The sequence below is a fragment of the Erpetoichthys calabaricus genome, chromosome 4, assembly GCF_900747795.2.
Source record: "Erpetoichthys calabaricus chromosome 4, fErpCal1.3, whole genome shotgun sequence".
Classification (NCBI taxonomy): domain Eukaryota; kingdom Metazoa; phylum Chordata; class Cladistia; order Polypteriformes; family Polypteridae; genus Erpetoichthys; species Erpetoichthys calabaricus.
The window spans coordinates 316,502,798-316,527,851 of NC_041397.2; the positions used below are offsets into that span (position 1 = coordinate 316,502,798).

Below are 25,054 nucleotides of genomic sequence, written 5' to 3' on the forward strand. Positions count from 1 at the left end.
ATGTATTGCCTGTGGTACTTGAAAAGTAATAACCAAGACTAATTTTCAGAACTGTAAATACAGTTGTAGTAACTCTAAGCATTCAGAATACTTCTGCTCTGCACTAAATACAGACAGAAAACACTAACATACATTGATCTGTCTACACTCACTTTTCAAGTTCTTATGAACAGCTTTCCACCTGCTAACACATGCAGTGATCTGATCAGACAGTCCTGTGGTGTCATTGTGCAGTACATAAGATCTTGTAGGTACAGTGTAGGTACTCCAGTTCAATTTTACATGAAATACCAGAATGTCAGAATGTGACCTCGGTGATGCTGATCATGGCATGACTGCTGGGGCCAGATAGGCAAGCGTAAGTATTTAAGTAAGTAAGCAAATGTTATTTATGTAGCACATTTCAAGAACAAATGTCAAAGTGATTTACAAACGGTTATCACAGGCACTTGCACAAAAGCAAGTTAATAAATTAAAACCAGGAATAAAATGCATAGACATACACAATAAAACTTGGCAAATTTAAACAGATTAAAACCCACAATAATATGCTTAGACATACACAATAAAACACAGTATAATTACACAATGGTGAGCTTGAATAATTAGGTATTAAGCACCTTTTGAAAATTTTCCACATTATCTACAGATCTCGCATATACAGGAAGAGAGTTCCATGAATTAGGGGCCACATGCCTCAAGTGCGGTCTCCTTTAGTCTTAAGTCTAGTATGTAGGTGTGGAAGAACAACGCCGAGGAAGACAGGAGTGCAATTAGTCAATGTTAGTTTATTTCAGAATTAATAAACGGATGAGTAGTGTGGAGCTTTCTGCTTGCAAGTCAGAAAAACTCTCACTTCCCCTTCTTCAGGCTGCTTATATAGTTTATTACCTCTCTGTTCCCTTTTCTAAAATACTTTTGCACTTGCTTCAGTGTTTCCACTTTGTGCAAGCTTTTTTGTATGTCATCACATTTTTATTCTTAAGCATAGAATTTCCCATTGGGATTAATAAAGTATCTATCTATCTATCTATCTATCTATCTATCTATCTATCTATCTATCTATCTATCTATCTATCTATCTATCTATCTATCTATCTATCTAGAACACTTTTTTGTTAACGGTTGCTTTTAGGAAATTACAAACCATTCTTTTTTAATAGTTTTTGTCACCCTACTTTAAATATTTTTGCTTACACACACACTTACATTAGTCAACTGCTTATATCAGTGTATCAATATCAGTACATTAGTATTACATATATTGTAGCATTGTATTATATATTGTAGCTTACACACAGGACAGCTAACAAACCCTATGCAGAAGACCTCAAAGACCTGGGGCCTCATGTATAAATTATATTATTATTCCACACTCAAATCGCGATGTATAAAAATTAAACTTGGCGTAATGCCACACACATATTCACACTAGCTCAATCATTGGAGTATGCAAGTTCTCCGCTCGGTTTTACAAACTGGCAGCACCCAATGTCAAAGCAGTGCTTTTGTTCCAGTGTGGTTTTCCTTTCTTTTTTAGATCCACATCCCTGACGCGGCTTTATCATATACACTGAAATTAACCGCATATTGTTTATTAGTTTAAGGCATCTGAATGTAATTAACCTGTAACAATATAATGGTGCACAGAATGGCCAAACTATTCTAAATACTATAGCTGCTTTAGCATTGTTACTCTCAAGTATTTATATCACTCTATCTGAGTGTGGAATCACAGCTCAACAGCAGCTGATCGGAAAGAGAATTATCAGGATACAGCATCAAGCACACGCTGCCTCAGCCATGCTGTCTATTTAAACTGTTCCCATATGGTAAACGCTTCAGAGCCTTTCCTGTACTGCAGCGTTTCTCAACCTTTAAGTATTTGCGTCCCGAGTTTTCATGACAGTTGTAATCGTGCCTCCCTAACGTTTTTTTGAAAGGAGCCCGCTAATATCAATTTGTTCTTTTTTAAGTAATGGTATATCATAGATGCATATTTTATTGTACCTACTTAACTTTTATCAACATTTATCTAACTCTATAGTTATTTTTCTAGTATCAAAATAAATGTAGTTTAAGTTAATTTGTTTTGGTTTCAATAGATGTATTTTTCATATTTTCAATTTTTGTTTCTTTTTTTCATATCTTCATGGCCCCCTTTATGTTACTTCGCGCCCCCCTAGGGGGGCCCGCCCCACAGGTTGAGAATCACTGCTGTACAAACCTCACAGTTCAGAAACAGTTTCATCCCAAGAGCTCTAAACGCACTCAATCAGTCCATCAAGTGCTCCTTGTAGAACTGTTTGTACTTATAAGTACAATCACCTCACTGTAAACTTGCAATACAGTTATTATATTACACAACCTGATCCACTTTATAAAGCGCGTATTTACATATGATGACGACATCATTTTAAGAAGAAATGCAGCAAAATATGTTTATTACATTATACAGATAAAATGTTAACATCATTTAAATAATCTATATTGTTAATAATTAAACATGTGAAGACACAGTGTCACGCCACTAGCTAGTTCACGGATTGTTCCTGCCTCACACTGTATTCTTGCTGGGCTGGCACGACACTGGAAGGATAGATGGATAGAATAATTAAACATGTACTACGAAGATATTTCAATGTTCCTTAAAAGTTTTGAAGAATCAGAGTTCTAAGATTACAGATGGCTTCACGTTTATTACAGAGCTGATTGTGTGGCGATTGGGTACTTGGAGAAAGAAAAGGAAGGACAAGAATAAGAGGTTAGTACGTTTGAAAGAGACAGTACTGCTGCAATAAATGATTTAATCAAAGGTCGTACACAGCGCAGCAAGCATCTTATGTGATGCAGTCTCTGGACATGGCGCCAGCTCGTCACTATCACTGTGCCACCGCGTTCCCATGTTTAATAACATGCCTCAATTCCTATCATCATGAACATGATATCAAGTATACATCTCAGTATTTAAATTATTCAGAGAGCTGTAATATCACGAATGTAATGGATTCTGTGTCCTGTCGGAGGAAGAGAAAGCCCGTTTAAGAAGCACATAGTGATCCACACATACAGAGCACATAGAAGAACACACAAAAACAAAACAAAGCATTTAACGTGCTACTTTAGTTATGATGGGATTTGAGAAACTAGTAAGTTAAACGATTTTAAGATGAAGTTTATGATGTTCTACTTTAATGACAAAATAATTTGCGAGATTAAAATGGAAAGTTCAAGATTAAAGTTGACTTTTTTTCCCCACTGTGTCCCTATTTTTTTTTTCTTTTCTCTGTACCCTAATAAGCTTTCATATGACACTCAGACAGTGGGCTACGACTCGCCTTTTCACAGTGACTTTAATATCTGACAACTTCTTATGCTTTAGAATGTCATTAGAGACTCTGGGAAGTACAGTGCATCCAACTGAAGCCAGACTGAAATTTATCTAAAATGTTGTGTTCCTCAAGAACACTTTCAAGGTGTGTTGGCAACAATTATTTTTTTCTGAGATTGTTGCCTTTATTTTTATTTATTTTTTTTTTATTTATTAATTTTTTTTGTAATCATTCCATACAAATAGATCAATTTATAACCTGACAAAATTGAAGACAGATCAAACCCCACCCCTGAGAAGGAGAGCTAAGCCACAGGAGAAATGCTTAGGGCTTTTTAATAAGGCAACAATAAATAAAAGAAAGGGAGAAATAAATATATAGGTAAATTAAAAAATGTAGAAGGGAATTAAATGCAGTAATAGTTATTTCTCTTATTCTAAAATAATATTGATTAGATCCTGCCAGGTTTTGAAAAAATTCTGTATAGATCCTCTAACTGAGAATTAGATTTTTTCCAATTTCAAATAATATAAAACATCGGTTTCCCACTGACTTATAAGAGGAGAATTAGGATTCTTCCAATTTAACAATATAAGTCTGCGTGCCAAGAGTGTAGTGAATGCAATCACCATTTGCTTGTCCTTCTCCAATTCAAGTCCATCTGGAAGAACACCGAACACAGCTGTTAATGGGTTAGGAGGGATTGTGACCCCAAGGCTGTCTGAAAGGCACTTAAAAATTTTGGTCCAAAATGATGCTAGTTGGTGCAGGCCCAGAACATGTGACCCAGTGAGGCAGGAGCTTGGTTGCAGCGTTCGCAGGTTGGATCTTGCCCTGGAAACATTTTGGACAGTTTTAAGCGAGACAGATGAGCTCGATACATAATTTTTAGTTGAATAATTCTATGCTTTGCGCATATGGAGCTCGAGGGAATTCTCTGCTTTGCTACCTTCCACTCCTTTTCTGATATATTGATTAAGAGATCTTCTTCCCAATGTCCTCTTGGATCTTTGAAAGGTAGAGACTCTAATAAGATTTTATAAATTGCGGAAATGGTATTTAATTCCTCAAAATTGAGCAGTATTTTTTCCAGCATTGTGGAGGGTGCGAGGTGGGGGAAATCGGGCAATTTCTGTTTAACAAAATTTCTAATTTGAAGATAGTGAAAGAAATGTGTAGTTGGGAGGTAGAATTTTGAACGTAATTGTTGCGTTTAAAGGCAGTTTAGAAATATGTGTTATTGTTTTGAATCAAATAACCATCAAGATTTGGCTTCTATAGAAGAGGCTGAACAACGGCCTGTTTAAAGTAGGTCGGGACAAATCAGGGAGCTGTTGGTTATGGACAATACACCACCCAATAACACATAATATCCGGCGCCGCCGAGAGTGACGGCCTTTTCAGCAGCTCTGTGTATGACTGTATGTGTATGTGTACTTTTCTACTTTAATTTTTCTATTTTTATTTATTGTGAATTTCCCCTTGGGATTAATAAAGTATCTATCTATCTATCTATCTATCTATCTATCTATCTATCTATCTATCTATCTATCTATCTATCTATCTATAATATAATATATATATATATATATATATATCCATATTACTAACCGAGAATGCTAAACCGGATGATGGACGCAGGCACATCCGGCAATGGGCCGTAGCTGCAAAAAGAGGTACTGCGCAGGTGCAAAAAGAGTCCGCGAGAGTCGGCTGAGGAGCCGAGAAAGGCAGACAAAAGAGGGCGAGAGAGGCGGACAAGACCACAGAAAAAAGGAGTGAGCACAGGAGAAATTGAGAAATGAGGCGCAAAGATCACCGAAAAAAGGAAAAGGCACATAAAATAGTATTCAAACGCAAGTAAAGCACGAAACACATTGCACACGAAACTAGACCCAAAAAAAAAAAAAAAGAGGCTCGTGCACAACAGCAAGGCACCCCCCCCCCACCCCTCTACAGGCACCGGACGGGACACACACCAAGAGGGGGATTCAACAAGCCCATGGAACACAAAAAAAAGAACACAAAACCACCCCACAGACCCTACAAGCGAGGGACGGGACACACACAAAGAGGGGGATTCAACAAGACACAGGAGCACAAAAAGAAAGAAGACGCTCGCGCGACAACAATCCTCAACCCCCCCCCCCCCACACACACACACACATCCATAAGAAGTGACACCCAAAGCCACATATTCTAAAGTGAACATCAACACCTTCACACTAGACAGCATAGGTGTCAGCATTGGTGGATCTCCTTACAATAAAGCACTATTAACCGTTCAACTGCAGAAAAGGCTCCATATTAACAGTGAGTGCAATACTCCTTATTACTTATCCATATTTCTAAAAGAAAAAATGTCTCGACTCCAAAAACGCAAAGCTCAACTAAAGCTTCTAACTAACGATGTACCTAAAAGTAAAAACTTTATGAACTGCATTAGATCCTACAATAGTTCATTTGCTTTTGCATATACCGGAGTAAATATCAGGCCACCAAAAGGCAATGGCCCATACTGCTTTCGCATATGTGCACAAATACTGCATCGCATTGGAACAGTGCACCCTGAAACAAATCAACAACGCAAATATGCACAAATCTACATCCTAGATCCACATTACGCAAACTATCAATCAAAGTGCTGCATCACAACAGGCACGGATTCAAAACGAAACACCTCCCGTCTCAGACATACGTTAATGGCAGCGAAGGCTACAACGGGCTTCTCACACAGCACAGGCAAATCGATTACAGCTCCAAAACAATACGTCCCAAATACTACACATGCAACAACGCGCCTCTCAAACGGCACAAGCAAAACATACACCAGGAAAATTCATTCGGATTAAAGAATGTCATTTGCAATCATTGTCATTCAGTTCACTTCCCTGAAGAAACAACTGGCAATACAAGGAATACATTTACACGTTGTTGTCAAAAGGGTCAAATTAGACTGCCTTCTTTACATTCATATCCTGAATATCTACAGAGGCTTCTAACTGACGATGTACCTGAAAGTGAAATCTTTATCAACTGCATTAGATCCTACAAATCGGTATCCACTATGAACATTAACGGTGGCACTGCACGTGACATCCGTCTTGAAAAAATGTTGTTTATTGATGAATGTTCAATGGCATGAAGTCACTTACTCAACACCATTCATAAACTTCTACAAACGTTTATGAATAATAATATTCCATTTGGAGGAAAGGTACTTTTATGAGGAGGAGATTTTAGACAGTGATTAGCTATTCTTCCAGATGCCATGCACTCAGCTATTGTTCAGTGCACCTTAAAATACGCAGACAATTGGCATTGCTTTCAAAAGATTCAGTTAGTAAAAAAGATGCGATGTCCAGAACCAGATCATAACAATTGCTTATTACAACTGAGAGATGGTACACTCACCAATACAGATGGACTTCAGCCACATATTATTACAATTCCTCAAGCCTTAATCTGCGACGACTTAGTTACAGAGACATTTGGAACAGCAATCTCATTAGACCAAATGCCCCTTTTAACACAACGCACTATATTATGTCCAAAAAATATTAATGTGGAAAACATTAATACCCAAGTCATTCCATTACTTCCTGGAGAGACACAACTCTTTCTAAGCTCTGACAAACTTGACTCTGATCACAACAATAACCATCTTAAATGACCTTACAAGTTCTGAGCTGGAATTACCTTTTACACTTAAACGGCGTGTACAAAGAAGTTTTCAAATAAACCTTTACACTGTGCCACACACTTTATTGTTTGCTTTCTATTTGCATCATCTACACCTTCACACTATTCTATATCTCATTCATACATCACGCTCTTTGTCATTCCCAACACCAGGGGTTGGCGAGCGAAGCGAGCAGGGGGCGGAGCCCCCTAGTATATATATAATATATTGAGAGCACCCGGGGGGAGCTACTCGCCCCCCACTTGGTATCTCTGCCTGTCACATTGTGAAGAGGGGGGCTGAACGCACACTAAGGAGATGCGGTTGCTTCTCTGAAACCCTCTTTTAAACGGTGAAACAATGGGAAACAAATACATGGTTTGCTGCTGCTGCAGCTTTTCAAACATTTCAAAGCCTGTGCAGCAGCTGTCCTCCTTGTCTCGTGGGACGTTAGTGTCTGCGAGAAAATCACGTCTCAACCCATGATTTTTTTTATATAATAGATATATAATCCAACATCTGTCTGTTTGTCTGTCTATACGTCTGTCCGCTTTTCATGAGAGAACTACTTGACAGGTTTTTTTCCTATAATTTGCTTGAACATTCTGGTTGATTTTGCGACTTCTCTCATCGCACTAAGTATATAGTTCGGTTGCCGCACTGATTTATTTGCACAAATGCAAGAGACAGGCTGTGGGCTGAGCGGAGGGGGGCACAGGACCTCAGGAGTAGGTAGCCGGGTGGGCCCTACTCACCCACACACCAGCCTCCGTTTGAGTCGCTCTACCTCGCGCCAAGTGTTAAAGTGGACCTTGCCTCCACTTAGCTAGTGATACCTGTTTCTTCAGCAGACATTTTCATTTAGAGTTTTATAAAGAGTAATATTTGACGTTTTTGAGAGAGAGATCAGAGATATGTTTGTTTCAGAGGGTACCTGCTCATTGGCAGAGATATCGCGCCATGTGCTCTTCTCCCCACGTGGAGGACACTCTCCTGTCAGAGCTGAACACGATCAGATACTGTGCCAACGTTTGATGATGGATCATACCGACCTTCTGCTGGGCCAGAGATACCTTACCAACTTTTTACATTTTTGGCAAAGAGATCACAGCTACATTCTCGCCCCTGATAGCAAAACCAAAAATATTGTATATCAAGAGTCCCTCAGATATGAAAGCCATCCATATAAATTCTTCTCAATACAAATTATTACTTTTTATTTTTTTTATTGACTTTTAAAGTTTATTCCGTTTCATTACTATGAGGGCAGTGCCACAGGGGACAGCTAGATTTTAATTAAAGTAATAGGCAAAATGTCATGGTTTCATCCTATTTACCAATTCAGAGAACTCTTTCAGTGAAACAGGAGCGAAGCACTTAAAGGCTGTTGTCCAGACTTGACAGTAGATAGCAATATGATTATTTGTAGTAATTCTTGCACAAACATTATTAACCAAAAAGATGGAAATTGTCAGTCTTCATTTGAGAAAAATAGGTACTAAATGGGACGCAGGAGTGACAATCTTATTGATAGTATCAAATAATATCTTTGGATTATATCTCTACTGGAAAGAAATTTAGATAAATAAGCAGTTCTGGCATCCTTGACCTTGTTTTTAAAACTTATTATCAATTTTTTAAAATAAAGATATTGAAATTGAGTGGACTTCCATAAACACTCCACTTTCCAACATTCCTGCTTTAAGGCTTGAATCCGGTCATATAACCAAAGAGTGGGATTTTTTGAGGGTGCAGAATTAGTCCAACCATCCATTTTCCAACCCGCTGAATCTGAACACAGAGTCACAGGGGGTCTGCTGGAGCCAAACCCAGCCAACACAGGGTGCAAGGAAGGAACCAATCCCAGGCAGGGTGCCAACCCACCACAGGGCGCACACAGACACACCAAGCACACACTAGGGACAATTTAGGATCGCCAATGCACCTTACCTGCATGTCTTTGGACTGTGGGAGGAAACCCACGCAGACACGGGGAGAACATGCAAACTCCACGCAGGGAGGACCCGGGAAATGAACCTAGGTCTCCTTACTGCGAGGCAGCAGCGCTACCCACTGCGCCACCGTGCCGCCGCAGAATTCGTCTTTTTTTGAAATTTTTGTGTATGTGATAACCACCCAGTCTTTCTGGGTATATTATTATCTGCTGATTTTAACTCTCTATCTAGAACATCCTGTGTATAACATCAGCCAGTTTCTTAAACTACCAACTGGAACATTTCTGTCTCTTTACTTATCCTTTTCTGCAGTCTCTTCACACTATTTCCATGACAAATGCTATATACTGTATTTCTTTTTAAATGTGTACTTCATACCAAAACATTTCATGTGCAAAACCATGTTACCTGTAAATGACTTTATTACCTCTGGATTGTTCCCTGTATTCTCTCACACTGACTATGTATATAGTGTATTGAAAGTACAACTATAATGTAGCTACATAAACTATAATAATAGGTTTTGGCAGTTTTTTTAAATGTTCCACAGTAGTAGCCTGACGTATCTCTATTGGTAAAGTCCATCCATCCAGTATCCAACCCGCTATACCCTAACCACAGGGTCACGGGGGTCTGCTGGAGCCAATCCCAGCGCACAAGGCATGAAACAAACCCTGGGCAGGGCGCCAGCCCACCGCAGGGCATATTGGTAAAATATTCCAGAATTTTAGTGCATAAGAGCAAAAGCCCGCCACACCATTTTTTTTAAGTCTGGCTTTTGGAATTATAAGCAGACCACCATTAGATGATCTAATGTTACGACTTGGAAAGATGGGGGGCAGGCACTCCAAACTTTAGCATGGAGCAAAATTACTTAAGGCTTTATACACCATTTAGTAGTATTTTAAAGTCAGTTCTAAATGACACAGGTAGCCAATGTAGCAATGTTAAGACTGGTGTGATGTGCTCAGATTTTCTTATTCTTGGATTGTTGCTGCTGCACTTTGCACTAGCAGATCGATGTCTTTCTTTGGTACGTTACAATAATCTAGTCAACTGAAAACAAAATCATGAACTAATTTTTCAGCATCTTGCAATGTTGTAAGAGGTCTAACTCAGTGTTTCCCAAACTCGGTCCTGTGGCCTCCTGTGGCTGCAGGTTTTTGTTCCTAATCAGTGACAACACCTTGTAAAACTGAGCTCATTTAATTAGCTGGGATTATTTTTCTTTTGTTCGACATTCAGAAAAGCACAGCAGCATGATTTTTACATTTATAAGACCTTTAGAAATATTTCTGCTTTTGCTATAGATTTAAATGCTTAACTCTCTTTTGTTGATTTCATTATACTTTGCCCTTTCTCTGTGCAGTTTTTCCCCTTTTGTTGTATCTTAATAATGACAATTTAAAACGAGCAGAGCAGACACGCTGGCAAACAACACGAATAATTAAAGTCTGCAAATACTTTAGCAACCGACCCACTAATGAGCAAATAATGGATTAATTAAACAATTAGAAGACCTAGAAAAGTAGAATGAAAATCAAAACGAAAATACTGTTAAAAAGAAAAAAAATACATTATTCCTATATAACTGCTAGGTACATTTTAATATTTTTTTTTTAGCAAACTTAGTTTTCTAATTTCTATATTGTTCCCTAAACACGGAACTTGAGAAATAACACGTCACTTAATTAGCTCAGGAGTTCAATTACAAAACAGAAGCTGGTGGGAACAAAAACCTGCAGCCACAGGGGTTCACCAGGACCGATTTTGGGAAGCACTGCTCTAACTTTTGCAATGTTCTTTAATTGAAAAAAATTCAGTCCTTAAAATCTGGTTAATGTGTGATTTTAAAGTTTAGGTTAGAGTCCATTATTACTCCTAAATTCTTTATCTCTGCCTTCATAAGCCATTCACCTGTCAACTGGACCCCCTTTCCCACGGTTCTGGTCAAAGCCTGCCTCCCCTCTCTGCTCCCCCTTATCTCTGCTATAATCCACTGCTCTCTCACCACTGGAACTGATCCTTCATCTTTTAAAACTGCTGCAATAACCCCAATTTTGAAAAAACCTGGTGGAGATCCAACTAATTTCAGTAAATCTTTGTCCTATTTCTAATCTACCCTTCATTTCCAAAATTCTTGAAAAAATAGTGGCTATTAACTTCATTCTCATTTGTCTCAAAATAATCTGTATGAACAGTTCTAGTCTGGTTTTCGCCCCCTCCATAGTACAGAAACAGCACTTACCAAAATTAGTAACGACCTCCTGATGGCAGATGATTCTGGTTTAATTCCTATTCTCATCCTCCTTCATCTGAGTGTGATCTTTGATACTATTTGTCACACTACTCTTCTTAATAGATTATCTTCGATTGGCGTTACACACACTAGTGCTGGGCAGTATGACCAAAATTCTATATCACTGTATTTTTCAAAATTATCCCAGTTTCACGGTATTCCGTGGTATTTTTATCCCATGCATGAGTGGATTTTAACCATATTTTCCACTGCAATTACTGCAGTTGAGTGGCTAAGAATAACCTGTTCCACTGTTATGAGAATTGTACATTGTACAAAAAAAACATTTTGCATGGCCCCAGTTTTCAAGGGGGTGGCACTAATGAAGAGAAGGAATCACATTGCATGACAGATGCAGTCAAAATACAGAACCTTTTTATTGAACAAATTTTGCAAAAACTTTACACTATAATTTTGACAACATATTTTCAACCATCCAAAGAGGCATTTAGACTTAGTAAAATATCCAGAGGTGCTTGTCAAAAGTTGTATTGCACTGAACATGTCTTAGAAATGGAATAAATAGTAATTTTTTTGTAAACCACCTACACTTTCTGTCAATGTTAACAATCTCTGTCCACTGACACATTAGCTATACAGATTGTATGACGTTGGTTATCTCGATCCACCGCTTGCTTCATTTGTCGTAGGCAGTACCTCTAGCTAACACGTCTACAAGTGACGTCTGACTCGAGGGTCCTCTCACTTTTCAGTTTTACCTGAGGATGTGGAGGGTGCCAATCTTAGTTCCATACATTCATGGTACTCCAAAGCATGTTCGTGGCTAAGGTGGTGCAGCAAATTGCTTGTGTTGCCGCCTCCTGGGACAACTTTAGCTTGACAGCATTTGCAGTAAATATTTGTTTGATCCACATCCGACCTTTTAAAACCAAAGTATCTCCAGACAACAGACATGGCTCCTTTTGTCGGCAAAAGTTCTTCTGTGTCATCACGTTCAACTTTATTGTCTGCTACAGCTTCAGTTTTGGAATGTTCTCATGCCCATTTTCACTGCTCAATACCTCCACTAACACATGTACTCTGTTGCATGCATGTTTAGCAGAGTAGCAGTGAAAAAGGTCCCCCCTTAAAACAGTTTCCCGCTGTGCCACGTTCCAAACGTTGTTTAGGCTATTTAAACCGGTGTTGTGTTTAAGAAAAATCCATATCCTAACAAAAATAAAAAATGGTTTTCGGTATGAACCGGTATACCTCCCAGCACTAACACACACTCCACTAGATTGATTCAGATCCTACCTCACAGGCCGCACTCCGTTCATTCAGCTTAAAACTTTCATATCCCAATCCACTGCTGTTACTTCAGGTGGGCTCTGTCCTGGGACCCCTCCATTTCATTATTTACCTCCTTCCCTCTCGGTAATATCTTTTTGTAAATATAATATTATCTTCCACTGTTATGTTGATGACACCCAGCTCTATCTCACTAGCAAACCTACTGCTTCCTTTCCACCCTCATCGCTTATTGACTGCATAGCAGAAATTAAATCATGGTTTTCTTCAAATTTTCTTAAATTAAACAACAATGACAAAACTGAGGTTCTCCTCATTGGTACAAAATCAACATTATCCAAAACTGATCATTTTTCCATTATTGATAATTCCTCTGTCTCCCCTTCCCTACAGGTGTCATCCTTGACAATACTTAATAATTTCAGTCCCACATCAATAACATCTCCCGGTCTGCATATTTCCACCTGCGTAACATTAATCGTTTTCGCCTCTCCCTCACTCCCCATACCACTGCTATCCTTGTTCATAGCCTTGTCACTTCTCGTCTGGATTATTGCAATTCCCTTTTCTTCGGTCTTTCTCGCAAATCTCTTTATAAGCTTCAACTTGTCCAGAATTCAGCTGCCCTCCTGCATCATTACTAGAACCCGCTCTATTCACCATATCACTCCCGTCTTGCAGCAGCTTCACTGCCTTCTGGTTAAGTTCCGCATTGACTTCAAAATTCTTCTGTTAACTTTTAAGGCTCTCCACAACCTCGCCCCTCCATATCTGTCTGACCTCCTCCATGTTGCCATTCCCACTCACACCATCAGATCCTCTTCCTCCATCCACTTGACTGTCCCCTTCGTCCGTCTTACCACTATGGGGAGCAGAGTATTCAGTTCCTCTGCTCCCCAGCTCTGGAACTCACTACCATCTGAGTTTAGAAATATTGAATCATTCTCACTTTTCAAATCTAAACTTAAAAGTCATTTGTTTAAGACTGCTTTTTCTCTTTGACTACAATTGCTGTGTCTGATTTTAAATTTTGTATTTTTAGTTTTGTTTATAATACTCTATTTGTTTTATATTGTTCGGTGTCCTTGAGTGTTTAGAAAGGTACCTATGAATAAATAAAATGTATTATTATTATTATTATTATTATTTATTATTAAGATTTATACCAAGGATCCATATTACTAACCGAAGGTTATAAACTGGATGCACGGGCGCAGGCACAGGAAGGCACGGACGCAGGCACACGGGCATGGACATGGACACAGAACGCAGGATACATAGTGCGCAGGCGCCTAGGTAGTACGGAAGGTGCAGGCGCTAACAACGCGCTTCTGAACCATAGCTAACGACACAGCCACAGAAGGAGTCACGGCTCAAAAACAAAATAAACACAATGAACGCAGGCGCCTACAACGCGCGTCTGAAACACCACAGCCAAAAGAGTCACGGCTCAAAAACGAAATACAAAACCAAGCCCATAGCTAACGACACGGCCACAGAAAAAACAAGAACTTGAGGATTCAAAGACAGGCTAGAAGTAATAAACTTTAACAGGTCCTTTACTAAGAGACACCTCATGACTAGCAGAATCGTACATCAACGTCGCCGCCATATTGTGTGTGGCGCTGCTACGGAGTGAAGTAATGAATAATGTGCTGCTTGGAATTGTATAAACCGCTGTACGCTTTACACCAGATCCCGGTGGATTACATTTCATAGGTAGGGCTGAACTATTGTTTTTGTTATATATGGCTGTTAGGAAATCCTGTTATTTAATCGTTACTTTAGCTAAGCCAGGCTAAGCTAGCAATGCTATGCATTTAGGTACTCAAGTGAGTTTAGTCACTATGTGGATTGTTGTTAGCTATTAACATGTCTCAAACTTGATGATGTTCTTTCTCAAGGATCACATCTAAGAAACACAGTTTGTAAGTGACAACCATCATTGTATGCTCATGTCTTTAGTTGTGTCTGTCTTCCACAGACTAAGGCTGCACCATAGTGCCAGACCGAATACACTCATATTACAAGATCTGAGTGGGTGAGAGAGGTATGAAGGCAGTCCCCAAAATGTTACGTGTATGGGAGGAATGGTTAATGATAATAATTATAATTATTATTATTTAATACTTGCCAGTATTGGTGTATACATGGATATTAATAATTGAATTTAAACGATTCGCCGAAATCTGTTGTATGTGAACGATACTGTTTTATACGTTATTGATATTTCACCAGAATACACGTCTCACTGTATTAGTTTAGATGGCACTTTTGCCACTCGCAATAAGGCTCACGTATCGTGTCTACTGGGAAACACAGTGAATGTGGCATCTATCCATATATGTGCATGTATTTAGAACGAGTCATGGTTCCAAACGGCAACAGCTTTACTACAAATGTTTGTCTTTCATTAAATGAGAACTTTCCCAGGACGCTCCCACTCTCCATGATCTTAAGTCCCTACATAGATTAGAAGGAACAGAAAGTAATAGCCATTCGTAGATTTGCGATTCTTTAGAGAATCAGGTCCAGTGTATGTCCTCTTATTTGTCAAGGGCCAGAGGCATGTTGAGTGAGATTAAAAGATTCAGTTAGACTGACAGATTTTGAAGCACTGCTATCAGAAGCATTGTTTACATGAATATTAAAATCACCAATAATACCAAGCCTAGATTGCTTCAAGACAGAGGACAAAAAGTCCCTGAATCTTCTCAGGATGGAGCTATTTGAGCCAGGTGGACAATAATTTGGGATGCAATAAACAGATTTTAAAACACTATGCAACATTTAAAGTTGTTTTTGAAGACAGCAGTAAGTCCCATGAATCAAGCTGAGCTGATGCATACAAAATTCTCACAACTCGATAACATGTTCCATATTCCTTGACCCTGTTTATTAAAAAGCTAACCCTTTGGGCAAAATTAGATCATTGAGCACAAATGATATATTCACAATCGAGGGAGTGTTAATCAAGGCCAATTTGACAGACAGCAACATATCGGCAGTAGGGCTCACTTGAAGAATAGGCATAAGCCCATGTGGAATGGACATAGTAGGGGGCTTGTTGAATCTGTTTCTAATTAAAACATCAATAATGTAAGAGTCTAAAGAGAACTGGTGAGAGGTGAGGATGGGGTAAGGATGTGCATGTGCTTTTTATGAATTGTTATTAAACAGCATGAGTGATTCAAGAGTATTTGGGGTGAATCCCATCATTCTTAAAATATAGAGCATTCCCAGAAAATGCTAAAATTCTTGATATAACCAAAGTTCATTCTTTTGAGGGGAATAGCCAAGCTAGTTTGAGCTGAAAGAAAGGTGACAGTAACTCAGCTAACCACTCTGTGCAACTGTGGTGAGCAGAAAAGCATCTCAGAATCTACAACACATCAAACCTTGACGTGGATAGGCCACAACAAAAGAAGACCACATTGGGTTCCTCTCCTGTTAGCCAAGAGCAGAAAGTTGATGCTGCAGTGGGCATAGGCTCATCAACAATGAACAGCTGAAGACTGGAAAAACATAGCCTGGTCTGGTGAACCTCACATTCTGTTCAGGCACACACACGGGTCAGAATTTGAATCCATCTGTCGTACCAGCCTTGTGTCAACAGTTCAGGGTGGTGGTGGTTGTGAAATGAACAACCTCGACACACACAAAAAGGTTTGGGGCAGCCGCCCATATATTGTCCCTGGCTGCAAAATGGGTTTGGAAATGACACTCATGTGCAGTGAATAGAGTCCTGATCTGAACTGACATTAAGGAGATAAGATGGCGGCTTTAAAGGGTCAACATTGAAAGTGACATCCTTCTTGGCGCCAGACCTGTGTGACGATGCTGGATCGCTGCATGCTCCCATCTTCCTTCTGGGAGCTCCTGAACTCGCCACCGTCGGTAATGTTGCCGATGAGCTCGGCAGTGAGGCACAACAAATAAAGCAAGGGGATGGTGCAAAATTTTCAAAAGTGCTTTTATTAAAACATCAAAAAAACAGTGTCCAAACAAAGTGCAGTGTATCAAATGCCATAAATAAATAATCCATAAAATGAGTAAAGTAGAGGAGGTTAAAAATTCAATAAATAGAAAGCAAAATCCTTTAAAACAACGAGGTTAAAATAACGGCTGGAAGCAGTCCCTTTACAAATCAACCTTCTTCTACTGCTGGCAGCTCAACAGGGGAGTCGCCCTTCCTGCAGCTGACCTTACTTCTGTCCGGTTGCCTTCAGTTCCTTGGCTTCATAAAGCTACCTTACCAGACCGACTTGGGTTCCTCAACGGCTCACGCTGAGGCTCACCTTCCCAAGTCTCCACGACTCCCATTGCCTTCCGCGGGGTGTCATCCATACTACCGATCACTCCATCTCCTAGAAACCGTTCAGCTGGAGTGACCCCTTCCAATTGCCCCTCCTCTAGTGTCGGCCACACACTGCTAGTTAGAGGGCTCTCCAATCCAGCTGCCTGCGAGCACTCGCTCGCTCTCGCTCTCTCTCTCTCACGCACTGGTTTTCTCTCCTCTGTTTCCTGCCTTCTCCTACAACCTCCCATTCTCTCTTTTCTTTTCTTCCTCTTTTCCTCTTTCCTAGCCACCTCGCACTTCTGTTTATGATGAGAACATGGCAGCTGTGGCAATCGGCAGCTCCCGGGAACAATTACGGATGCTGACGATTTCTAACCTGTGCACTTAGGCGAGAAATGCCCACATCACGAACTCCCCAGGAACCGCTCAACCACACTGCCATGCCCCCTCGCTAACCTGCGAGTGCGGCGATTATTAATTTTAAAACTGGCCTCTTGACGTGAGCTGTGGACCTGCTATACCACAACCTGGAAGTGATTGGATTTCCCATGTTTGGTCTGCAGAGATAACAGAAGTAGGTTTAGTGCACCCCACCACCCCCTTGACCTGGTGTGGAATTACCTTCACTTGGTCGCTTCGGCTTCCTCCTATTTGTGTGTGTGTGTGACATGGTGTAATAGTGAGGGCCTGTTAATACCAATCGATCATCTACCTATTTGAGTATTGTTGCTGACCATGTGCATCCATTCAAGGCCACAACTTACTTCTGTTGGCTACTTGATAATGTACTATGTCACTCTGTTGCCAGTGGGGTTTTGGTGGTCTTTTGGCCTTGGAATCCATAAAGATTTTGTTTTTTTATCTCCAGCCTTATTGGAGTTTTTTGTTTGTTTGTTTTTTCTGTCCTCCCGGCCATCTGACCTCACCTTTTTTTTGTTATTTATTCTTTTGTATTTTTGTCTAATCTTGTTTGGTTTTCTTTTCACTTTGAGCTACATTGTTTACATAAATACATGTTGTTGCTGTTGTCACAAAGAAAATTCTTAAACTGGTTTCATGAACATGAGCCTTCCAAGTCATTGGATCTGAATTGAACAGAATTTGGGATGTGGTAGAGCAGGACATTCACAGCATGAAAGTGTAACTAAAATCTTACAGAAATTGTGTGATGCAGTCATGTCAGCATTGACCAGAATCTCAAAGGAATGTTTCCAACATCTTATGAAATCTCCACAAAACTACCCAGTATTAAGATAGTGCTGCAAAGAATTGGTGCAGTGTGTGTATAACACTTTAACAGAAAACTATTAAGTCTACAATGTCTATTCATGCATACACTTCAGTTATGTTTAACACACCGTAAAAAAGAAAGAGTCACAGTCATTACCATACAAACATCTGTGACATGGAAGTCCACTAAAAAAAACAAAACCCTAGTCAGCAGCATCCAGGGAGAAAATGAACCAGTGGGGGGTCCATGGTTGGTTATAACAGACAAAACGAGGCACAGTTACAATCCTCAAGACCACCCACTGCATTTGAATAAACTGTTCTATAATAATCACATGTTGGACAGTCTAATACAGGGGTCTCCAACCTTTTTTCTCCTGAGTGCTCCTTTTACAAAATGAAAATGGCCGAGAGCTACTCGTGTTTTCTAACGTTTATTCTCATAGCTGAGGTGGCTCGGGCATCTGATCAGGATACCTCCTGGACGCCTCCCTGGTGAGGTGTTCCGGGCACGTCTAACCGGGAGGAGGCCCCAGGGAAGACCCAGGACACGCTGGAGGGACTATGTCTCTCGACTGGCCTGGGAACGCCTTGGTATTCTCCCGGAAGAGCTAGAAGAAGTGGCCGGGGAGAGGGAAGTCTGGGCATCTCTGCTCAAGCTGCTGCCCCCGTGACCCGACCTCGGATAAGCGGGAGACAATGGATGGATGGATGGATTCTCATAGCTTATTTCAACCCAAACAAACTGAATAAGCTTGTTTTGTCACAACATTTACAAAATATTGGTGTCCACAACTCACAATTTGTATTAAAACATCACAAAAATATTTAGTTCACCTGCAAGTGCATTTTGTATGTCTGTATGCATTTTCTAGTGTATCTCACACTATTGAATTAAAACATGAATGCTGTCAAAACTAAACAATGCAATTCCAAATCCACGGTTATGACTTATTCATTTGTCATTTTGTCACATGTCACTGTGTCACTTTATTCACAGGTCCAGTCACATGTGTGATGTATTTTTTAGTTAGTCAGATGACTGGCACAGAGGTTCACTCAGGTTCACTCTTCTGGAGTCATTTAAATGTTCATCTGTCAGTCTTGTTCTGAACTTTGATTTCATGACATTCATGTCAGACTCACAGAGGTATGGAGACCCAAACAAAGCAGACATTTTCAGAGCTGCTTGGTGAAGATTCTTATAGTTATGTGGCTCTACTAAGCTCCAGAAATGCTGAGAATGCTGTCGAAACTTTAAATGCACATTATTTTGAAGGTTTACTAATATATAATATATAAAATCCAATGTCTGTCTGTCTGTATGTCTATCCACTTTTCACGAGAGGACTACTTGACGGATTTAGATCGGGTTTTTTTCTATAATTTGCTTGAACATTCCGGTTGATTTTGCGACTTCTCTCATTTCGCTATGTATCAGAGTTCGCTTGCAGTACTGATTTATTTGTGCGAATCTGAGAAACACACAGCGGGCCGAGGAGAGGGGCCTTCCTTACTCACTCGCCAGCTTTGGGATGTGTTCCTTAACTCTGCTTAGCTAGCGGACGAGAGAACAATTGAATTCAACTTTGTTTGATATTTAAAATAAAGTGTTACTTAAGTCTTGATGAGTTTGAGTCTGGATATTCTCTTCAGTGTATGGCACAGCCCCTTTACGCTGCACCACGGCGTGTGGTTTGTTTATTTGAGAGGCTGCAGGCCCGGAGTAATATCAATGCATTCGTAGTCTGAGTCTCGACGACCTGAATTGTGTGGGTGGTTACCAACCACAAGCGTTACCTGGTTTTTAACCACCCACACAATTCAGGTCATTGAGACCTGGACACATCCTCTGCATCTTTGTTTGGGACTAAGACTTGATACCTGAGAGTCCAGTTGTGGAAGTGCATGAACGGCTCTCCAACTATTGGTATCAGTATATTTCACAAAGTTTACAAATTTTTCTGCTAGTTCTGACACTCAAGCTGTTAATTCCTTCTCAATCTTTTCAAAATTTCTTTCTAGCACAGGTACTTGAGCTGTTAGCCGCTCAATAGTTGTACTTTGAGCTTGAGGTGCACGGATAGCTGTCAGATTATCATTATCGTTAAGTTTCACAATCATTTCAAATTTCTTTGCTAGTTCAGACACTTGAGCTGTTAACTGTTTAACAGCTGCACTGTCCACTTGCATCCTATCATTTGCCTGACTCACTTTAGTCTGATCAGCCTGTGTATCGTCTTTTGCCTCTACTGAATTTACAGTGACTGATCTATGTTTACTCAGTGGGCTGAGTCGCTTTATTCTCTCTGCTTCTTCCCTGGTCGATCTAGTTATCCACTCTAGTATTACAAAATCAGTCACCTTCGGGTCAGTGAGAATTGGTTTTAGGTCTTGTCTGATGTTGTTATTTTTCTCATTCAACCCTTGCTAAAGGGTATGAAGAAATATGCCCTGCACTAATTTTCTGTCATAGCTGAATTCAGCTCCATGTTGCTCTGATGCGAGCAGCACACGCTGTCGAAGATCCGTTATTCTATATACAAATTCTTCAGATACTTCCCTATCTTGTTGCTTTGTATTGCTTAGTTCCTGAAACAGTGCTGTGATGTTTTTTTCCCTAATGTGTGGCCATTTGAGTTCTTCTAATGTGAGATCATCTCTACTCATGAGAACATTTTTGAAGATGCCTGGTTTATCTTCTTTTAGTACAGACTTAACAATTTCAGACTCCTCAGTAAATCCCTTATGTAGCCCTACATCTATTTGTTTGCAAAGGTTACTGTATAAAATTTCAGAACCCCCATCATAGATTTGGCCACCATGGACTTTGAACTCCCTGTGAGGCAGAAAAGCAGCAACATCAGTGAGTGTTACCACTTGATCTGAAGTGATATAAGGGAGGCATCCTTTCCCCAAGTCCCCAGAGTTCCTCCTTTTTTCAAAGTTTGTGCCAAGATGTTTAGCTTGGCTCAAATGAGTATCCTGATCCAGCCCTGCAGTGGTAACACCTGTACAATCCTTACTTCTCGCAGGGTTGAAATCTTTTCCATTTAGGAGTTGTGAAATCATATCCTGGAGGTGAAGTAGGTGTGACATGCCTTTGTCCTCCAAGTTTCTCAACTTATCCCCCTTAACATAATCAAAAAGGAAATAATAAAGTTCTTGTTCACCTAGTTGTGAGAGTTCTACAGTTTCATTCCCTTCTTCATCTTCTATAATTGCAGCCAGAATTGCAAGCCAATTTCCTCCTCTAGAACAAATAGTGTAAACACATTTACTTTGGTTCAACAATGGTATTGTGGCCAGCTATCAAAAAAGTACCTGGTTAAAAACCAATGTCCCCAGAACTTGTTAATTTTCAAAGGAAGAAGACAGTTCTGTTATCACCACATTGTGTGTGGATTAGATACTTAAACAAATTACACTAAGCAACACACGGAAATGTCATTTTCTTTAGAATACTGAATTCTAGCCTATTACATCTTCATCCAACTTGACAGAACTTGAAAGGATCTGTGGAGAAAAATGGCAGAAAGCCTAAAAATGTGTGTGTATGTGTGTGTAACCTGTCAAATCACATCGAAGAAGACTCCAGAGTGGAATGGCTGCCAATGGGACTTTAATGAAGTACCAAGTAAAGGGTCTAAGTACTTGTGCCAATATGACATTTTTATTTATTTAATTTTTTTTAAATACATTTGTAAAATTTCCGAAAATCCCTTCATTCTGAGTGCTGCTTGATGATGGAAAAATGGAATGTAAGCGATTTTGAGACAAGGCTGCAAAACAACAAACTAAGAATAAAGTGAAGGGGTCTGAACACATTCAGAAGATACATTAGATGTTCAGTATGTACAGCTGGAGCACAAGAAGGTTAATAAACTTCTTCAGGGTCACACAGTGAGGCAGAGACAAAAGCTGAGCCAATATTCTTGGGCTGTAGAGTCCAGGGCCCTAGCCAAAACACCATGCTATTTGAATAAAGCAATAAAACCTGAGTCAGTGGTACTAAATGCAATCAGACTGTTAAGTTTTTGTTTCTAGTACATCACTTAGTTTTAAAAGCAATCCAAGAAATTAACCAATCGGGCAAAATACAATGAATCTTCTATATTTTTAAAGGTAATTCTTAATAATGAGTATGTGTTTTTGCTCTTGGAGCAACAACTCCAGAAAAATGATTCCTGTTATTGGCTAACTAAAAAGATGATAATATGCAAGCTTTCAAAGCAACTCAGGCCCCTTCTTCAGGCGAGATGGAACTCCATGATTCAACATAACCTCATCAAAGAGCTAAGGACTTCAAGAAGACCCCTGATGCAGATCTACTCTAATTGACTCTAATCTTGTCTGTCACCCTAACGGTGCTTTTAACACAAGTCCTCACTCACACATACATATCCTGGACAATCCTGAAGAAGGGGTCACAAAAGCTTGTATATTGTAATCTTTTTAGTTAGCCAATAAAAGGGGTCATTTTGCTTGGCTTCTCATTACAGCCATAATGGCTAACACGGTACAACACCCTAGCACTATATGAGGTCACAGTGATACATTTTAAAGCTTAAAATAACCTCCCTTTATTTGTATCTCACATAGCATGAAGACTATATCCTCAGCATTCCATAAATATTTTAAAGTGCTTGACTATCTGGCTACCAATGTATGTCTAAGTCTTATTTTTTCTGGCGTTTCACTAGATCTGTATAATTCAGTGTCATCTACAAACATAGCGTATCTTAATTCTCTGCTACATCTTTCCACTCCTGCTTCACTGCTCAAGGTTTCTCAGTAGGAATGCCAGCTACAGAAATGCCTCGAACTGTCCGAGTTGTGTTTTTTTTTTTTTTGCTTGATGCTCTGGTTTTCTGCTAAAATCCAACACAAGTGTATGTTGGGTGAATTAGTTTTGCATGTTCTCCTGCTGTTGTCTGTCACCCTAATCAGTGCTGATTTTTTGCCTTGCAGCCTGTACTTTTGGAACAGGCAGCACAGCACACATTTTCATTGTGTCCCGAATCTGGGCCTCTTATGGATTAATAACTAGTCCATTGTTGATCCTGTATGATAACCTTTTTGAAAATTATAGTTTTCAATACTGTATGCATCACCATAGTTGAACACCTTTGATTCTTTTTTTAAATACACTTTTCTGCAAAGCAATCAGTCCATGTTAAAGATTTCAATATGCTGAATCAATTTTCTGAAACAGGAATTTCTCTACTGCAAACTGTTTCCATGAGATATCGGATTAAGTGGAATTTTGAAACCAAATTGTATATTTTTTTTAAAAACAGCATATGTTTACTTTATGGCAAAACTATTTATTATGCTCAGAATATTATTTGAAGTACTGTATATTTTTATGATGAAAAATGGCCATCTTCTTTGTTCTTAACATTAGTTGAGATACAAGCATCTCAAAATCAGGTATTTACTACACCTTTTTTGCTCTCAGTCAGTATTTCTTGAAAATCGCCAGGAATTTATATTTAGAAGGTAAGAAACATCCCTTTTTATTGTCCAGAAGTGAGAGACTGTTTTTAACTGTTTTTTTATAGAAATATGCAAGGTTGTTAATTTTTAAGACCAGGTAACTGATAAGGAAACAGTAAAAGAAGACAAAAAAAAAGAAATGTGGCAACATTTTCTTGGGATACAAAGAAAGAAAACCATGAAGAACTAGTTGAGGGGCTTCTTTCTTCCTACCCTGCACTTGGGTGCAATATATGTTTAATAGTCCATTTCCTTCACTCTCATTTGGATTTTTTTTTCCTGAGATCATGAAAGTGTACATCAGGACATCATTCAGATGGAAAGATGTTCTAGTGAATTGTGGGGTGCATCTGTGTCTGTTGGTCATTTCACCATGAAACACCTTCAGAGGACTAGAAGAGGAAAACATATACCAAGTAACAACTTTTTGTAAGCAATAATTATATTTAATTATTAATTAATCTGTTATCGGACGTCTTTATGTGAAAACACCAGTGTCAGATTGGGGGAAGTGTGAACACGACTGAGAGAATAAAATTGAATAAAATAAGACAAAGCTAACCTTTACAAGTACAATAAATTTACAACGTCTGTTACAGACTCAAATCAAATGTATGTTTTTATTCTGCTGTAAAGGCTTTTAAATGGTCGACGCGCTGCACAACATGCAGAACACACAGCTCGGTAGCAGGTAGCAGCAAGCCAGCAACTGGTCCGTCTTCAGCGTGCGTTCAGCATTCACCCCCCCACCTTCACAACGAGAGCAGCAGAGACGCGAAGTGGCTAGCGTCTCTGATATAGATATAGATAGATATATAGATATAGATATATATATACTGTGTATATATATATATATATATATATATATATATATATAATAGATATAACTGTTTACGGAGCCCAGTCAGCTTTGCAGCTTGTGCAGAATTTACTCATGACTGTAAAATATGTGATCATCATTGATTTGTTTGATAACTCAAGTTAAATATTGTTTCAATCTCAGTTGGTCTTCAATCTACAATTTCAGCAGGATTAATTACTTTTTTAACCCAAGAAATACTAACCTTTTACTGATCACTTCACAGGCAAAAACCTCATAAAATATGAACTCAAATTGTTTGCTGTTACATTTTCTGTAAATTTAAACTACCCTGGGAATCACCTCAGAGCTCTGGAATGTTTTGTAAAAGTATGAGGGATGGTCTTCCCAAAGTATCATTTGATATTCCCACGTACATCATAACGCCCTACTCACTATTAAAGGGTCAGTCTGTCCTCCATGATAGGTGGTGTAGGCCCACATTGTTTTCTGAAGGAGCAAATTACTACCACCCAGTGGTCAGAGCAACTTGTAATTACCTGCCCACCTTTGGCAGTTGTTCTATGCCCACAAAGTAATAACTTTTGGGATATATCACCTATCAGTCCCAGTCACTACCATACCTCATAGACTAGGTAGAGTATGAGGTCTGCCATTCTGGTAAACCCAGATTGTACTGGTAGATT

The 25,054-nt window shown here is 39.4% G+C and overlaps 3 protein-coding genes across 4 annotated transcripts in view; 2 read left to right on the forward strand and 1 right to left on the reverse strand.

Moving 5' to 3' along the window:
* The window catches only part of LOC114641108 (CD276 antigen homolog), a 722,545-nt gene that overhangs the window by 519,734 nt on the left and 177,757 nt on the right, over positions 1–25,054 (forward strand). The window lies entirely within an intron of this gene.
* LOC114641109 (CD276 antigen homolog) overlaps positions 1–25,054 on the reverse strand; it is a 745,815-nt gene that overhangs the window by 458,499 nt on the left and 262,262 nt on the right.
* LOC114641105 (uncharacterized) overlaps positions 1–25,054 on the forward strand; it is a 39,768-nt gene that overhangs the window by 1,816 nt on the left and 12,898 nt on the right. The gene's annotated exons all lie outside the window — the stretch shown is intronic.